Source organism: Pseudophryne corroboree, chromosome 6 (assembly GCF_028390025.1).
Source record: "Pseudophryne corroboree isolate aPseCor3 chromosome 6, aPseCor3.hap2, whole genome shotgun sequence".
Classification (NCBI taxonomy): Eukaryota; Metazoa; Chordata; class Amphibia; order Anura; family Myobatrachidae; genus Pseudophryne; species Pseudophryne corroboree.
The window spans coordinates 261,351,129-261,371,081 of record NC_086449.1 but is presented as its reverse complement, the minus strand read 5'-3'; the positions used below and the strand labels follow the sequence as shown (position 1 = coordinate 261,371,081).

General features: G+C 43.2%; 1 protein-coding gene across 1 annotated transcript in view; it reads left to right on the top strand.

Moving 5' to 3' along the window:
* Positions 1–766: 766 nt before the first annotated feature.
* Positions 767–19,953, top strand: part of ADAMTSL3 (ADAMTS like 3) — a 788,444-nt gene continuing 769,257 nt past the window's right edge. Inside the window, exon 1 of the mRNA XM_063925941.1 lies at positions 767–1,058. The gene's annotated coding sequence lies outside the window, so the exon portion shown is untranslated. The remainder of the gene's footprint in view (positions 1,059–19,953) is intronic.

Here is a 19,953-nt window from a genome sequence, read left to right as displayed (position 1 = left end):
GGGCAACTGGGATAAACTTACGCCACTGGCTGTCAGTGTCTGTTGACTGGAATAAGCACCTGCATATGAGAGAGCAGATGGACATACAGTATCTAAGTGTAAACCCTTCAGTTATAACATATATTATTCCTCTCAGTCAGTAATATAGTAATGCCAAATAGTGACTTTCCATACTCTCTAATTAGTTCTTTGTCACACCATGTGGCTTTGCCATTTTAAGTTTCATATTTAGTCTCTCGTCGTTACCCAGAGTCTACTGGAAATTAATATTTCTACAAGTTCTGAACATTTTGGCAGAAACTACATTGCACATTATATTACACGTGATTTATAGCAATGTAATAAAGACAAATACTTTTAAGGTAAATGTTTTACAGTAGGCAAGGTAAATTGTGACTGTTGCCTGCAATTGCTTTATACCAATATGACATTAATTATATATGATTACAATATACAGGTACAGTATACAGTATGGTGTATTAAACGTGATTCATTCAGTCTGTCAGCTAAAGGTTAAAATGGAAAAAGTGTAACGAAGCTGCGATAGAAATCCTTCAGATGAAGTTGTTCCTGGGCCTTTTAAACTCAGAGCTACCAGGAACCTGCCTTTTTATTTTGGCTTCAGCTACTGTATTACAGGAGCACGTCTGTCTGCTCACAGCTGCTTTTCCATAGGGAACCCTTAAAGCAGCACCTCCCCGCATCTAGCGGCGACGACCAGTAGGTGGCGCTAGCAGACGAAAATCAGCTGCTCCTTCTGTCACCAACAGAACAGACCTGTTGCATTTGCATTCAGCCGCTTGACTTGTGCAGGCAGCTTACAGCTGTATCCAGGAGCTGAGCAAGTTTCCCTCTGTGGTTTACAGCTGTGCCACACACTCAATGATCACAATGGTGTCCTCTGCTCCAAGCCAGACCCAGACAGACCACGAGAGATCATGAAGATTTGAAGACTGTATATTCCTATTTGCGCTTTCTGGACTGTGACATTCCCCTTTCTGCATACAGTGTAATAGTTTTATGAGGAGTAGACGTGGGAGCCAGTCCTAGGAAGGAAGGTAAGTTGTCAGAGAGATGTCACATTGTGAATATACATGTGTGAGGTCAGTTGTGTGTTGCACATTCCTAATATTAACTGTCTGAAACCCAATATATATATATACATATATATATACATACATACATACTGTATATACACACACATGGGTACATTTATTAAAGCTTCTAAAAATGAAAAGTGGTGATGTTGCCCATAGCAACAGATCGCACTCTGTCTAGGATGCAATAGAAAAATGATAAACAGAATCTGGTTGCTATGGGCAACTACTTTTCATTTTCAGAAGCTTTACTAAATTGACCCCATAGTGTCCCCCAAGTAGCTGGTTGTGTGTCTGTTGCCATATGACATGCTGTAATGGCCACTGCATTATTAATAGTAGTCTTCAGTTCTGCAGTAATTGCAATGTATGAAAAATATAAAGTGCCAGGCTAATGTCTCATAGACCATGACTTATGAAGCTGAAATACAGAATATGTATTATCCACTTTATTATATCCATGTGCACTTTTAACTCCATGGTTGATGCTTATTATATTTGTAAATGGGAAAAAAGATGTGTGGTCATTTCAGAAAATATGACAAACCTGTCATGTAGATTGCCATCTACTGTTAATAGCCCATTCTTCTTTTACAAATGTATTTTGCTTTTGATAAAAAAAGAATAAATAGTTTTGCCTGAACTCGGCGGCAGCTGTGTAGACTGCCGGTGTATTGATGGGACCTGTGCTGTCACATGCAGCAGCATAAGATAATGGTCTTTCTGGAAGGAAGGGGGAGTAGGAGACCGTATTGTGCACATTTGTATAACTTTTATGGAGGTTGCCAAATACACCCAGGAGTTACATGAATCATGTGGCAGGTGGATGTGATTGAATGGGATAACTTTCCACATTGACATACCAGGCAATAAAAACATGTTTTGCAAAATTCAGTGTTGGCTTTAGACCTATAATGAATGTACAAATATTTCAGTAAAAGTTGAGTGGAATTTATTTCCCCCTGACTGTATCTAAAGGGTTAATCTTTAATGATGTGTAAAACAAGAAGAGTGGTATATAATCAGGACATTTGACTTCTCTACAATGGAATCATAAACATGCACTTCCCTTGTAGGATAATGGACTGCTGAAATGACATGACAGCTCTCACTGCTGTAGAGCAATGAACATATACGTAAATCACATGGAGCTATTTACTGTAAAATAACTGGTTATACATTTTGCTAGAACATTGTATAAACAGAACATGACTTCTTGATATTGTTTTCACTTTAAACATAAAAACCTTTTATCTACAATAATACCAAGAACACTCCTATTTATTATACACACAGCCGGAAAACACTAGTTCTCTTTCAAATGCACCTTTTAGTTACTGATAAATCTGATGCTAAGAGCAATAAGGTAATATTATTTTACTTGCTGAAAACCCAAAGTATTAGATAAATAGTATAATGTATTTAATAATTATGTTAATACAAAAAAAAAAACCATATGTTTTGTTTATTTTGGAAGTTCTAAGCATGTTCTGTAGTGACGCTTAAGGCTCAGCTACGCTAATGATAATATCCTGTGGCCCTGACCCATGTGACTCTAGGTCATAATAGCCTGAGATCTGCTGACCATTCTGTGCCTTTATGGGATTGGCTATACAGTACATGTCTTTAATCTTTATCTGGCACATGATAATCTATTAGTTCTAGATACTTGTAAAGTGCTACAGGGGTTTTGATGACTGAAAATGGCTTAGCTTGTCATATGCAGCAGTGTTCTTTGGTAATCTAGAGCAGTGCTTCTCATGCTCAGTCCTCAAGACACACTAAAGCTGCATATCCTCCAACTGTACCTTTTTGGCAGGTACACTACCTTTTTTATGGTCTGTACCTGCCAAAAAGAGCTTTGTACCGATTTTTAAATCTCTCCAAATTAACATTGAAAGTATAGGAAAGGGGGCATGGCCACGCCCCTTTTACCCCATGACCCTGCCCCTTTCCTTATTTGTACCGGTTTTCATGTGTTAAATGAGGGTATGAAGCTGGGTACACGCGGTAAGATTTTTTGCACTATATCGCACACTATCTGGCTATATATAGTGTGATATAGCACTATATCTTACCGTGTGTATGCACTATATTGTATGCGATATAGTATGGTGCGCACTTCTGCGGGTCGGATCCAATGTTCTGTATTGGATGAAGATGCAGCTCAATTTTGGCTAGATAGTACACGATCTAGTGCATATTGTACCATGTGTATGTTAACATACGATATTGTATCCAATTTGTGTCATCACAATAGTGAGAAGCCCTATCTGTGCTATATCTTATGCTAAGTCCTATTGTGCTTAGTCTTATCTTACCATGTATATGCTCTATAGTATTTTGTTTGTTTAGGAGCTCAGGGAAATAGGATATCTTAACTTAGCCAAAATGTTGCCTTGTGTACCCAGCTTAACTAACAGTCCAGATCTTAAGGATATTCATGCTTGAGCACATATGGTTAAATCAAAATGACTGAGGTACTAAATAAATCACCTGTGCAGAAGCATGGATATACTTAAAACCTGTACTGTTAGCGTGTCTTGAGGACCGAGTTTGAGAAACACTGATCTAGAGCACTGTCCATAGACATCAAACTCACCAATTTCTTCTGCAAGACAGTTTCGGCTCCTACACTTATCACTGACCTTTTTTATACAGTGAACATGGGCTCAAAAATGAATTAATGTAAAGTACTTATTTTAGTTCAGTTAATTGCAGGTGAGGCAGAGCCTTTCCTGTCAGACTCCAGTATACGCAGGAGTTTAGACTATGTAAAGTATATGAAAAATACAAAGAATATATTATAAATATCTTCTTTGTATTATTATAATCATTTTTATAGTCAAAACTCTGGAGTAAAAAATCTATGACAGGTGAGGCATCCTATCTCTTCCGCACATCTCTGATCAAACCTCACCAAATTTCCAGGAGTTTATACCTCTGCACCTGTGTATAATACCCACATGGACCCTTGGGCTCAAATATTGTGTGTAAATCTGGCTCTGGTATTAGCCAGTGCCTCCAGAGCCATTTACATCACCACACGTCACTGGAATACATGCTATGTCCAGGAACAGATAATAGTTTTCTGAATTAAATTAGTGAAGTTTACATCTCAGCACATTACATCACGCATAATGCCCTCATAGTCTGCATGCTGTATCTCTCTATGTAATTAGATTAGCCAATCACAAAATATTTTCTTATTCTGTCCATACATTGCAAGGTAATTGTACAAACCAGCCAATCAAATGACTGGTTTGAACAATTGTCGTTCAGTGTACGTCCTGTATAATAATCATTCCCAATCAAAAAAACTACTGAGAAACGGTCTTGATTGCTTGATTTTCAAACCTGTTCCGATCCTCACCACCGTCATTCAGCCTTGCCTCCATACATCTTGCCATGTAATGTATGAAGGTGATTTGATTATTGGCCTGTAGCTCCTCCCTTCTTCAGTCCACCTGGTCATTTGCACTGATCATGCAAACATCTGCAGACTGTGTGGTGACACTAGTAGGCTAATAGCATATAAGTGCAGAGCAACACAGAGAAGCTGAGAGTATTTGCCACTAGTTTCTTAAAGGAAAATCATTGGAAAAGTGGTTGATCAGAGAATTATTTTAAATGTATTACATAACACAACTCTTGGTAAGAGTAAATTCTAGCCCCAATGTGACCTAATGTCTATGCTATGCCCAGTCTGACCCCTTTCCGTGATACAGCTCTTCTTTAATGATGTTATCTTTGAAAAGGGCCTCTAGGGTTTTTTTGTTTTAATAATAGATGACGCTATCCAAGTTCACTTGGCTAATATAAGATACAGATATCCTAGATGAAATGCTCACATATTACACTTAAAAAAAAAATCATATATATATATATATATATATACACACACGCAGGTTGAGTATCCCATATCCAAAATGCTTGGGACCAGAAGTATTTTGGATATCGGATTTTTTGGTATTTTGGAATAATTGCATACCATAATTAGATATCATGGAGATGGGACCTACAGTAAGTCTAAGCTCAGAATGCATTTATGTTTCATATACACCTTATACACACACCCTGAAGGTCATTTTAGCTAATATTTGTAATAAATTTGTGCATTAAACAAAGTGTGTGTACATTCACACAATTCATTTATGTTTCATATACACCTTATACACACAGCCTGAAGGTTATTTAATACAATATTTTTAATAACTTTGTGTATTAAACAAAGTTTGTGTACATTGAGCCATCAGAAAACAAAGGTTTCACTATCTCAGTCTTACTCAAAAAATTCCGTATTTCGGAATATTTTCCGTATTTCGGAATATTTGGATATGGGATACTCAACCTGACCAGCACTTTTAAAAAGTTAATTTTCAAGAAGACGTGGAAACGTGTGTACGGGTTAGTAGTATTATGTGTTGTGTTTATCATGTAAATGGTCAGGCATTATACATATTCACAAGAAACACAAGTGTAAATCCAGACTGTATGATATTTTCAGACCTGACTTATACATCAAACTCTATGCCAGTGGTTCCCAAACTTTCTTGAATCACTGTGCCCTAGAGTATCAGCGTGTTTTTCACAGCACCCCTAGGATAAAAAAAATGTATTGATAAATTTGGAAACAATATTAAATTGAGTAAATTGTGCCTGGCTGTCATCCTTAGGGTCAGTTATGTGGTGGTGTACAGTTGTGCAGTGCTTCTGCTTGTCCACATGTTTTATGATTGGCAGCTACTAGCACTGGTTTTGCCTATAACTTTGACTATAAATAACTTGATTTGGCCCAGGACCACCAACCCAAGGCACCCCTGCAAGAGCCTTGCGGCACCACTGGGTGCCTAGGCACACAGTTTGGGAACCACTTCTCTATGTAAAACTACTGTATACATCAAAGTATACCACACAGAACTGCAGAGAGACATCATCAGGGCTATTCCCACTCATTACACTGTATGCTGAAACAGTGGAACATTCAGTATATAGAAACATAGAATTTGAAGGCAGATAAGAACCACTTGGCCCATCTAGCCTGCACGATTTATTTTTCACAAGGAAATCTATATACAGTACAGTATATATTAAAGTGAAAGTATGTATATTTGTTTTTTTTATAGGATCCTACATGGCTTGAAGGATCTCAACCAAACTTGGTACACATACCCTTCATTATCCAAATTAAAATACTGGCGGGGTTTAAAGTAAAAAAAAATCCACCCGTTTCGGGGTAGGGCCATATAGCTAAGCTATACATAAAATTCATTGGTCTGTTTGTTTGTCTGTTTGATAATGCATTTGGACACCCCTGCATAAATTGGGATGAAACCTCACAGCGAAATGCCCCAGGCAGAACTGTGATCCAGGATGCCTGTTTTGGGCATTCCACTCGATGGATTTGGAAGAAAACTTCACAGAGTGGTAAAATTGGATCCTAGAAGACATATTAGGGGGTTGAGATACCAGGCGAACCACCCATTGGTGTATGTTGGCCAGAACTTTTACCCAGGGAGCCTGTTCTAGGCCTGCCACTGGATGTATTTGGAAGAAAACTTTACAGAGTGGTAACATTGGTTCCCAGAAGACATACTAGGGGGTTGGGGTCCCAGTCGGACCTCCCATTGGTGTATGGTCGGCAGAACTTTGACCTGGGAAGCCTGTTCTTGACCTTCCACTGGATGAATTTTGAGGAAAACTTCACAGAGTGGTAACATTGGATCCCAGAAGACGTATTAGGGAGTTGGGGTCCTAGTCGGACCTCCCGTTGGTGTATGCTGGGCAGTAGTTTGACCTGGGGAGCCTGTTCTGGGCCTTCCGCTGGATGAATTTTGAGGAATACTTAACAGAGTGCTAACATTAGATCCCAGAAGACATACTAGGGGGTTGGGATCCTAGTCGGATCTCCCGTACATGTACGCTGAGAAGAACTTTGACACAGGAAGCCTGTTCTGTGCTTTCCACTGGATGGATTTGGAAGAAAGTGTTACAGAGCGGAAACATTGCATCCCAGAAGACATACTAGGGGGTTTGGGTTGGTCGGACCTCCCGTTTGTGTACGTTGGGCAGAACTTTGACACAGGGAGTCTGTTCTGGGCCTGTCACTGGATGGATTTGGAAGAAAATGTCACAGAGTGGAAACATTGCATCCCAGAAGACATAATAGGGGGTTGAGGTTGGTCGGACCTCACGGCGGAATACGCCGGACAGAACTGTGACCAAGGAGCCTGTTCGATGCCTTCCACTGGATTAATTTGGAAGAAAACTTCTCAAAGTAGTAACATTGGAACATTGGATCCCAGAAAAGATACTAAAGGGTTGGGATCCTGGTCGGGCCTCCCGTTGGTGTACGCTGGGCAGAACTTTGACACAGGGAGCTTGTTCTGAGCTTTCCACTGGATGGATTTGGAAGAAAACTTTACAGAGTGGTAACATTGGATCCCAAAAGACATACTAGGGGGTTGTGGTCCCAGTCAGACCTCCCTTTGGTGTATGCTGGTCAGAACTTTGACCCGGGGAGCCTGTTTTGGGCTTTCCAATGGACTGATTTGGAAGAAGAAAACTTCAGAGGCTAACATTGGATCCCAGAAGACATACTATGGGTTTTTGGTTCCAGGCGGATCTCCTGTTGGTGTACGCTGGGCAGAACTTTGACTCAGGGAACCTATTCTGGGCCTTTCACTGGATGGATTTTGAGGAAAACTTTACAGAATGGTAACATTGGAACCCAGAAGACATACTAGGGGGTTGGGGTCCCGTTCTGGGCCTGAATTGGATAGATTTGGAAGAAAACATCACAGAGAGAAAACATTGCATCCCAGAAGATATACTAGGGGCTTTAGGTCGGTTGGACCTTATGGCGGAATGCGATGGGAAGAACTGTGACCAGGGAGCCTGTTCTGTGCCTTCCACTGGATGGATTCAGAAGAAAACTTCACAAAGTAGTAACATTGGAACATTGGATCCCAGAAAAGATGCTAAAGGGATGGTGTCCTGGTCGGGCCTCCCGTTGCTGTACGCTGGGCATAACTTTGACACAGGGAGCCTGTTCTGGGCTTTCCACTGGATGACTTTTGAGGAAAACTTCACAGAGTGGTAACATTGGATCCCAGAAGACATATTAGGGAGTTGGGGTCCCAGTCAGACCTCCTGTTGGTGTACACTGGGCAGAACTTTGACACAGGGAGCCTGTTCTGGGCCTTCCACTGCATGGATTTGGATGAAAATATTAATGAACTGTAGCAACTGACAGAAATTCACCATAATTCAATAACCTGAAAAAATTTACTGAAATATCCATAAATCAGTGAACTAACATAACTGACAGAAATGGAGGTGGGAAGAAAAATGTTGTGTACCCAAAACCTTGGAATAGCAATATTGATAACAGAAGGAACACTTTAAACCCATCTCGCAATGAAAAAGTGATTATAAAACTGAACAGAAAGAAAATATGGGGATCAGGGCTACTGGCAACACCCCAAAAATTAAAGATGACACTGGACAGTCTCCTCATGGGTGTGTTGGACGAGCTACTAAGCTACTAATTATTTTTAATATGCAGACCTTTACATCCAACTAATAGGTAACAACCCGGGCAACGCTGGGTACTTCGGCTAGTATATAAATAAAATAGATTATAGTTTGTCTCAGAATTGGTGCTAAATACAGTGGGAATTGAAAGTTTGGGCACCCCAGGCAAAAATTCATTTTAATGTGCAAAAAGAAGCCAAGGAAAGATGGAAAAATCTCCATAAGGCATCAAATTACAGATTAGACATTCTTATAACATGTCAAAAAAAGTTTGATTTTATTTCCATCATTTACACTTTCAAAAGAACAGAAAACAAAAAAATGGGGTCTGCAAAAGTTTGGACACCCTGCAGAGTTAATACCTTGTACTGCCCCCTTTGGCAAGTATCACAGCTTGTAAACGCTTTTTGTAGCCAGCCAAGAGTCTTTCAATTCTTGTTTGAGGTATCTTTGCCCATTCTTCCTCACAAAAGTCTTCCAGTTCTTTGAGATTCCTGGGCTGTCTGTGACGCACTGCTTTTTTAAGGTCTATCCATAGATTTTCAGTTATGTTGAGGTCAGGAGATTGTGAAGGCCATGGCAAAACCTCCAGTTTACGCCTCTTGATGTAATCCACCGTGGATTTTGAGGTATGCTTAGGATCATTATCCATTTGTAGAAGCCAGCCTCTCTTTAACTTCAGCTTTTTCACAGATGGCATCAAGTTAGCATCCAAAATTTGCTGGAATCTTATTGAATCCATTTTTCCTTCTACTCATGAAATGTTCCCTGTGCCACTGGCTGCAATACAACCCCAAAGCATGATTGATCCACCCCCATGCTTAACAATTGGACAGAGGTTCTTTTCATTAAATTCTGTGTCCTTCCTTCTCCAAACGTACCTTTGCTCATTCCGGCCAAAAAGTTCGATTTTAACCTCATCGGTCCACAGAACTTTATTCCAAAATGCATCAGGCTTGTCTATATGTTTATTTGCAAACTTCAAATGCTGATTTTTGTGGTGAGGACGTAGAAGAGGTTTTCTTCTGATGACTCTTCCATGAAGACCATATTTGTACAAGTATCTCTTTATAGTGGAATAGTGTACCACAACTCCAGTGTCTGCCAGATCTTCCTGGAGGGATCGTGCAGTCAAACGTGGATTTTGACTTGCTTTTCTCACAATTCTGCGAGCTGTTCTGTCTGATTTTTTTCTTGGTCTTCCAGATCTTGCTTTAACTTCCACTGTTCCTGATGACTGCCATTTCTTAATTACATTCCGAACAGAGGATATGGGCATCTGATAACGATTTGCTATCTTCATATAGCCTTCTCCTGCTTTGTGAGCGTCAACTATTCTCAGTTTCAGTGTTCTACACAACTGCTTAGAGGAACCCATGGTGCTGATTGTTGGAGCAAGGTCAGTTGAGTCTGGGCTTTTAAAACCTTTGAGATTGACATCACCTGGTCTTTCCAGACGATGATTGAGAACAATCCATGACACTGCCAGGTCTCAGCTGTCCAAAGGGGGCAGTACAAGGTATTAACTCTGCAGGGTGCCCAAACTTTTGCAGACGCCATTTTTTGTTTTCTGTTCTTTTGAAAGTGTAAATGATGGAAATAAAATCAAACTTTTTTGACATGTTATAAGAATAAGAATGTCTAATCTGTAATTTGATGCCTTTTGGAGATTTTTCCATCTTTCCTTGGCTTCTTTTTGCACATTAAAATGAATTTTTGCCTGGGGTGCCCAAACTTTCAATCCCCACTGTATGTCTATACAATGGTAATGTGCTGATGTACTGTATCTAAACTTAATATAAATGAATTATAAATGCAATCAATGTATTGGTTGAAATCCAAAATAATGTCACTGCCTTCTTGAGTCACGCAATAAATGCACAAAATGTGGAGCCGGGTAGCAGTTTGTGAGAGTGATTATGCATAGTATTGTCCGGTAAATTATTAAAACTGGAATTTGCAGCTGAAAAAAAAAAGAGCTACAGTTGTTTCCTCATTTAAGTATCCTTCTAGTTGGACACAACGTAGATAGACTGGCTTTGAGTAATATACCAATGGAAAAAAAATCAACCCATGATAGATAATGTATCAGATCTCACAATACATTGTCACAAGTTACTATTCCTAGACCTATATAGAATTCTATAGAACACCTTATCTAACATACCACACAAACCCACTCAAATTTCTGTCCTGAAGTTTAGTTAAAAGAGGATACATCTGTATAATCAAAAACCAAAATATTGTCTTTGATAACCTATATACAATCTGATAGCCAGTACACATTGCAGTGGCTTATCTGACAAGCAGTACAAAATGCAGAATGCTATCTGATTACCAATATACACTATAACCCCATCTGATTGACAGTATGCTATGCCATATTGTGACCATTATACAGTGCGGTGGCTCATCTACTTTGCAGCATGCCATGGGTTTCATCTGAATTTCACTGGAACCTGTGACAGCTGCTTCCTTGGTGGTGATTTAGGAGCTGTGTTGGTGACTGTATCACCTTTTTAAAAGCTGTAAGTTAGCTGGCAGGTGAGCTTTACACCAGGTAGTATACTTTAATTTTTACTCTGATGTGAAAGCAGTGGCCAGGATCTCAAAATCTGGGTGAGAGTGTAGAACTTGCAGTGAAATGGGGTCCCTTGAAGTTGGGCTGCAAGCTTAAAAAAAACATTGTTTATTTGTGTATTAAGGTGAGTGAGCTTAAGTGATCTTACTATGGTGAGTGCTCTGAGGGCTCTGTTTTATATATATATATATATATATATATATACACATATACATACATATACAGTATATATACAGTGGGGCAAAAAAGTATTTGGACAGCCACCGAATGTGCAAGTTTACCCACTTAAAAAGAAGGGAGAGGTCTGTAATTTCCATCATAGGTACACTTCAACTGTGAGAGACAATCTGAAAAAACAAACAAACAAACAAACAAACAAACAGGAAATCACATTGTATGATTTGTAAACAATTTACTTGTATATTCTTGTGGGAAATAAATATTTGGACACCTACCAAGCAGCAAGATTTCTGGCTCTCACAGACCAGTTACTTCTTCTTTAAGAAGCTCTTCTATCCTCCACTCATTACCTGTATTAATGGCACCTGTTTGAACTGGTTATCTGTATAAAAGACACCTGTCCACAACCTCAAACAGTCAGACTGCTACCTCTCCACCATGGCCAAGACAAGAGAGCTGTCTAAGGACACCAGGGACAAAATTGTAGAGCTGCACAAGGCTGGGGTGAGCTACTCGACAATAGGCAAGCAGCTTGGTGAGAAGAGATCAACTGTTGGCGCAATTATTAAAAAATGGAAGAAATACAAGATCACTGACAATCTCCCTCGACCTGGGGCTCCATGCAAGATCTCATCTTGTGGGGTATCAATGATCTTGAGAATGGTGAGGAATCAGCCCAGAACTACATGGGGGGGACCTGGTCAATGACTTCAAGAGAGCTGGGACCACAGTCACAAAGGTTACCATTAGTAACACACTACGTCGTCATGGATTGAAATCCTGCAGCGCCCGATAGGTCCCCCTGCTTAAGCCAGCACATGTCCAGGCCGGTGTTAGGCGCCGGGGTCCGCTCGGCGGTGCGGCCCGGCGCCTAGCAACCAGGGACGCCGTGCGCGTTCAGCCGCCGGCTCCCTGGCAACGCTAGACGCCGGGCGCACGGAAGCCGCTCTGACCTTAGCAACGGGGACGCCACGTTCAGCCGCGTTCCCCGTTGCTGGGTCTGTCCTGATTACTTTATTATGTGCTGGCCGTGCAGCATACAAGCTGCACGGCATTTCAGTAGATTACCCTGTCTGGATCTTGATTGGAGGGTTCCTGAATAAAGGCACCCTCAGGACGTCTTACAGACGCCGGTGATAGCTTCCTGTTTGCCTGTGTCTGCTACAGAGAGTTTCCAGTCCTGCTCAGTCCGGTTGTTCCTGTCCTCAGAGATCCTTACTCGGAAGTTTGTCATCTGTTCCTGGAGTCTGACCGAGCACCTTTAACATCTGGTGGTGTTCGTGAGTCGCGGCTCAGCCGTGTGTTGCGGCTTGTCCGCTTACTGTTTATTATTTAGTTTCTTGTGTTCTGGAGCTTTTGCGGAGGATTCCGCTCCCACAGATCCACTCTGGTATCCAGCGGTGTTGGATAGGAGTAACGGATCGGGGAATCTTTGGTTGTCCTTTTCCCTGGCGGCTAGTCCGCACATACCTTTGGTTTAGTTAGTTAGCTTGTAACCCCTGGCCTGGTTGCTTAGTCAGAGGGCCCCTTGTTATCACCCTGTCTCGGATTTCCCCTTGTCTCCCATTAAGACCTGCGGGGGCATCGGGGTTGGGCAGACATAATCCGCCCTTCGAACGCGGCTGCCATGGGCTCAAGCAACCATAGTCTCGCAGGGGATTTCTGATAACACGGGCGAGACAACGGAGTTAGGGCGCCAGGGGTTACTAGGCTCTCCTGCTCCCACAACCAGCGTATTTTCCTTGTACTCAGACCTCTGCCACAAGATCTCCTCTGGTCTGGAGTACAGGAATCATAACATTATCACCGGCCAAACAAAAAGAAAAAGATTTAACTTAATAGGAGTTAATTTTTTCACTTATTCAGTTGGGAGAATTTGTCGGCCTTATGAATCCCGCCGGTGTTGGGCCAAATCCTGGCCAGCTTCTAGTTAGTCAGATTCAAGAACTTACTCAGATGGTTCAGGATCTGTCCCTCCGGGTGAGGTCACAGGAAGATCTGTTACGGACTTCCCCGAGGGTCATCCCTGAACCAAAAATGCATCTGCCTGACCGTTTTTCTGGGGATAGAAAACAGTTTTTTAATTTTAAAGAGTCTTGTAAACTTTATTTTCGTTTAAGACCAGTCTCCTCAGGTACGGAGGCTCAGCGGGTTGGAATTATTATTTCTCTGCTTCAGGGGGATCCTCAGACCTGGGCTTTTGGTTTAAAGACAGACGATCCGGCCTTATCGTCTGTAGACGCCTTTTTAAAATCTTTAGGGCTATTGTATGACGACCCTGATAGAGAGGCGTCCGCGGAGAGTCAGTTGCGTGCTCTTAGACAGGGTAGGAATCCCGCAGAGAATTATTGTACGGAGTTTCGCCGTTGGTCGAACGACTGTGGATGGAATGACCCAGCCCTGCGCAGTCAGTTTCGCCTCGGCTTATCTGAATCTATAAAAGACAGTCTCCTTCAGTATCCCGCTCCTGAGACGCTCGATAAACTCATGGAGCTCTCTATTAAGATAGATCGTCGGCTCAGAGAGCGGAGGGTGGAAAAAGGGGCATCTGTTGGGTCTACTCCTTGTGTTCCTTCCATTCCTGTAGACATGGAGGAGCCTATGCAGATTGGTCTCTCCAAATTGTCTCCTGAAGAAAGAACCAGGAGACAAAATTCTGGTCTCTGTTTATACTGTGGAGGTAAGGGACATTTTGCCCGTAGTTGTCCGAACAAGTCGGGAAACTTTCTGACCAAGTGAGTTGTGAGGGGGTTCACTTTGGTCTGCAGCTCATCTCCTCAAATAATTCACTGTTGGTTCCTGCTAAAGTTTCCTTTGGCAGCTTCTGTTCCTCGGTCTCTGCTTTTGTGGACAGTGGAGCTGCAGGAAACTTTATGGATTTAACATGGGCCAAGGCCTTAGGTATTCCTCAGTTAACCTTGGGTAGGTGTGTCACCATGCATGGTTTAGATGGGAGTCCCTTGTCCAATGGGGTTATTTCTCTATGTACACCTCCTGTTTTGCTCTCGGTGGGAGCTCTGCACTCTGAAAAGATTGAGTTTTTCCTTACCCATTGTCCAGCAGTTCCTGTGGTTCTGGGTCACCCTTGGCTGGCCTTTCATAATCCCATCATTGATTGGCAGTCTGGGGAGATCTTACAATGGGGTACCATCTGTAATAAAGAATGTATTACGCTTCCTATCAGAGTAGCTGCCGCCGTTCCCGCACCTATTCCAGGGGAATACCAGGATTTTATTGATGTATTTTCCAAGGGCAATGCGGATATTTTGCCTCCCCATAGGCCTTATGATTGTGCCATTGAGTTAATTCCTGGTGCCACGTTGCCTAAAGGAAGGTTATATGCATTGTCTGGTCCTGAAACTGTGGCCATGAATGAGTATGTGAAAGAAAGCCTTGGGAAAGGATTTATCAGGCCATCTAAATCCCCTTTAAGTGCAGGTTTCTTCTTCGTAGAGAAGAAGGATGGTTCACTCAGACCCTGCATTGACTTTAGAGCTTTGAATAAAATCTCAGTAAAGAATACTTACCCTCTGCCGCTGATCTCTGTCCTCTTTGATCAGCTACGTTCGGCTGTGATTTTTTCTAAGATTGACCTGAGAGGAGCATATAACCTCATCAGAATCAAGTCAGGGGATGAGTGGAAAACGGCATTCAGTACTCAGTCAGGCCACTATGAGTATCTGGTTATGCCATTCGGCCTGTCTAACGCTCCGGCAGTTTTCCAGGATCTCATTAACGATGTGCTCCGTGAGTTTCTGGGAAGGTTCGTTGTAGTCTATTTAGACGATATTTTGATATATTCTGACTCTGTTGAACAACATGTTACCCAGGTGCGTCAGGTGCTAAAGAAATTACGTGAAAATCACCTTTATGCCAAGCTGGAGAAGTGTGAATTTCATGTCACGGAGGTATCCTTTTTAGGGTACATTATTTCCCCTCGGGGATTCCGTATGGAACCAAAGAAGCTCCAAGCCATCCTTAGTTGGGCGCAACCCACCAACTTAAAAGCAATTCAGCGCTTTTTAGGGTTTGCGAACTACTATAGAAGATTTATTCACTCTTTTTCTGACCTAGTAGCTCCCATTGTGGCTCTGACTAAGAAGGGAGCAGACCCTACCAATTGGTCACGTGAAGCTGGGTTATCTTTTCAGGCCTTGAAACAAGCCTTTGTCTCAGCCCCCGTCCTTAGACATCCCAACCCAGAATTGCCTTTCATTGTTGAGGTTGATGCCTCGGAGGTTGGAGTAGGGGCTATCCTTTCTCAGAAGGATCCTGATTCCCTCGAATTACATCCTTGTGCCTTTATGTCCAGGAAATTCTCATCTGCAGAATCTAACTACGATGTTGGTAACCGGGAATTGCTCGCTATTAAATGGGCTTTCGAGGAGTGGAGGCATTGGCTTGAAGGAGCGACCCATACCATTTCAGTTTTGACTGATCACAAAAATCTTCAATACATTGAATCAGCTAAACGACTGAATGCCCGGCAGGCTCGTTGGGCTTTATTTTTTACTCGTTTCAAATTCATTATCACCTTCAGGCCAGGTTCCAAAAATACTAAGGCAGATGCCCTGTCACGCAGTTTTCTTCCAGTTCAAGACAGCAGTCCTGTTACTCCCATACTTCCGTCTTCAGTCATTCGGGCAGGCCTCACACAGGATGTATTTACCCAGTTAAAGCTGCTTCAACATCAAGCTCCTGGAAATACTCCTGCTGGTCGTCTTTTTGTCCCTGAGTTTTTGAGAGCAACTGTTTTGACGGGGTTTCATGATAGCAAAGTTGCCGGGCATCCGGGAATCGCTAAGACTTTGGAATTAGTCTCCCGCTCAGTATGGTGGCCTGGTCTTTCCAAAGACGTTAAAGAGTTTGTTTTTTCGTGTCAGGTCTGTGCACAGCATAAAGTTCCCCGTTCTTTGCCTTTAGGTCAACTTATGCCCTTGAATGTTCCTCTTAGGCCATGGTCGCATATCTCCATGGATTTTGTGGTGGACCTCCCTCTGTCAGCCGGATGCCGAGTCATATGGGTGGTAGTGGACCGTTTTAGCAAAATGGCCCATTTCATTGCTCTTCCCCAATTGCCATCTGCCCAGGGATTGGCAGTCTTGTTCCTACGCCATGTTTTCAGACTCCATGGCTTACCCACTGATATTGTCTCAGACCGGGGTCCACAATTCATTGCACAATTTTGGAAGTCTTTTTGTGTTTCGTTGAAGATGAAATTATCATTAACCTCCGGCTATCATCCCCAATCCAATGGACAGACTGAGCGAGTTAACCAATCTCTTAAACAATATTTGCGTTTGTACTCGGCCAAACTCCAAAATGACTGGTCTGAGTTTCTTCCATTGGCGGAGTTTGCTTATAATAATGCCTGTCATTCCTCCACCAATGTGTCTCCATTTTTTGCAGTTTTTGGGTTTCACCCCAGAGCTAATTCATTTTTTCAACATTCCTCTGTCTCCTCTCTGGCCCTGACCTCTCATCTCAAACTTATTTGGAAAAAAGTGCACCTGGCTCTCAGAAAAGCAGCTTTCCGGGAAAAAAAATTTTCTGACAGGCTCCGGCGGCCGTGCACTTTTAAAGTAGGAGACAGGGTGTGGTTGTCGACTCGCAACATTAAACTTCGACAAACCTCAGCCAGATTGGGTCCTAGATTTGTTGGACCATTTCTCATTATCAAAAAAGTCAATCCAGTTGCTTTCCGGTTACGTTTACCAAAAACTTTACGGATCGGAAATACCTTCCATTGCTCATTGCTTAAACCATATGTTTCGTCCAATAGGTTTCCTCGTAAAATATCTCAGGGGAGATCACCAGTAAATGTTCAGGGTCAGCAGGAGTTCTTGGTGGAGAAGGTTCTCGATTCCAAGTTGTCTCGGGGTCGGCTTTATTTTTTGGTACATTGGAGAGGTTATGGGCCAGAGGAAAGGTCTTGGGTCCTGGATGAGGACCTTCATGCCCCAAGGCTAAAAAGGGCATTTTTTCGTGAATTTCCTCGGAAACCTGGCTTTAGGGGTTCCTTGACCCCTCCTCAAGGGGGGGGTACTGTTAGGCGCCGGGGTCCGCTCGGCGGTGCGGCCCGGCGCCTAGCAACCAGGGACGCCGTGCGCGTTCAGCCGCCGGCTCCCTGGCAACGCTAGACGCCGGGCGCACGGAAGCCGCTCTGACCTTAGCAACGGGGACGCCACGTTCAGCCGCGTTCCCCGTTGCTGGGTCTGTCCTGATTACTTTATTATGTGCTGGCCGTGCAGCATACAAGCTGCACGGCATTTCAGTAGATTACCCTGTCTGGATCTTGATTGGAGGGTTCCTGAATAAAGGCACCCTCAGGACGTCTTACAGACGCCGGTGATAGCTTCCTGTTTGCCTGTGTCTGCTACAGAGAGTTTCCAGTCCTGCTCAGTCCGGTTGTTCCTGTCCTCAGAGATCCTTACTCGGAAGTTTGTCATCTGTTCCTGGAGTCTGACCGAGCACCTTTAACATCTGGTGGTGTTCGTGAGTCGCGGCTCAGCCGTGTGTTGCGGCTTGTCCGCTTACTGTTTATTATTTAGTTTCTTGTGTTCTGGAGCTTTTGCGGAGGATTCCGCTCCCACAGATCCACTCTGGTATCCAGCGGTGTTGGATAGGAGTAACGGATCGGGGAATCTTTGGTTGTCCTTTTCCCTGGCGGCTAGTCCGCACATACCTTTGGTTTAGTTAGTTAGCTTGTAACCCCTGGCCTGGTTGCTTAGTCAGAGGGCCCCTTGTTATCACCCTGTCTCGGATTTCCCCTTGTCTCCCATTAAGACCTGCGGGGGCATCGGGGTTGGGCAGACATAATCCGCCCTTCGAACGCGGCTGCCATGGGCTCAAGCAACCATAGTCTCGCAGGGGATTTCTGATAACACGGGCGAGACAACGGAGTTAGGGCGCCAGGGGTTACTAGGCTCTCCTGCTCCCACAACCAGCGTATTTTCCTTGTACTCAGACCTCTGCCACAAGATCTCCTCTGGTCTGGAGTACAGGAATCATAACAGCCGGTCTAAAGTTTGCCAGTGACCATCTGGATGATCCAGAGGAGGATTGGGAGAATGTAATGTGGGCAGATGAGAGCAAAATCGAACTTTTTGTTATAAACTCCACTCGCCGTGTTTGGAGGGAGAAGAATGATGAATGGCATCCCAAGAACACCATACCCACTGTGAAGCATGGGGGTGGCAACATCATGCTTTGGGGCTGCTTTTCTGCAAAGGGCACAGGACGACTGTGCCCATTCAAGGAGAGAATGAATGGGGCTATGTATCGTGAGATTTTGGGCAAAAACCTCCTTCCCTCAGTAAGAGCATTGAAGATGGAACGTGGCTAGGTCTTCCAGCATGAAACACACCGCCCAGGCAACTAAGGAGTGGCTCCGTAAGAAGCATTTCAAGGTCCTGGATTGGCCTAGCCAGTCTCCAGAACTCAACCCAATGGAAAATATGTGGAGGGAGTTGAAAGTCCGTGTTGCCCGGCGACAGCCCCAAAACATGACAGATCTACAGAAGATCTGCATGGAAGAGTGTGGCCTAAATATCTGTTACATTGTGTGCAAACCTGGTCAAGAACTACAGGAAACGTTTGACCTCTGTAATTGCCAACCGAGGTTATATTACAAAGTATCGAGTTAAACCTTTTGATTGTCCAAATATTTATTTTCCACAAGAATATACAAATAAATTGTTTAAAAATCATACAATGTGATTTGCTGTTTGTTTGTTTTCAGATTCTGTCTCTCGCAGTTGAAGTGTACCTATGATGGTAACTACAGACCTCTCTCATCTTTTTAAGTGGGTCAACTTGCACAATCGGTAGCTGTCCAAATACTTTTTTGCCCCACTGTATGTATATATATATATATATATATATATCAGGGACGTGCAGTCAGGGGAGGCAGTGCCTCCCCTGTAATTAATGATTACATTAATATAAAGATACTTAAGACACATTCTGTGTCATAAGTATATGTTTTATATTATTATAATCATTTTTACAATTTAAAAACATGCTTAAATAACTTTTGGAGGCAACCAGAGTGGTGCCTCCCGCGGACAATAATAAAGGGTAGGAAGCGGGGGGCGGGGCCAAGGAACGGGCAGTAAAAAGCCCATTTAAAAAAGCGGGGTAAGCGGCACTAGTATATGTGCCTCAGTGACAGGGGTGTGCTTTCAGCCCATATGAAAGCACGTCCCTATCACCGATGCATATATGATTGGGCACCAGAATCACAGCTATCCCTGGGGTCCAGCCCACTCTCCTCCCCGAGAGAGGCCCCTGCACCAGTGCACCTGTTCCCCTGCTCACCTCTCACTGATTGCCGGTAACGGGGGTAGCCGCTCTCACTGACATTACTCCAGGTACGGGGGGCGCCGCAGCCCGACATACTCGAGCCTCCACCATCCTCGTCTTGTGAACTATGCGCTCCGCCCCTCCACAGGTCAGTGACTGTCCCCGCTGTCAGCAGTCATCTCCCAGAGTCTGTGCTGAGCGCTGCCGTGTACTGACCATGGGCTGCCGTGCGCTCTGTGTATCAGATAGCAGAGC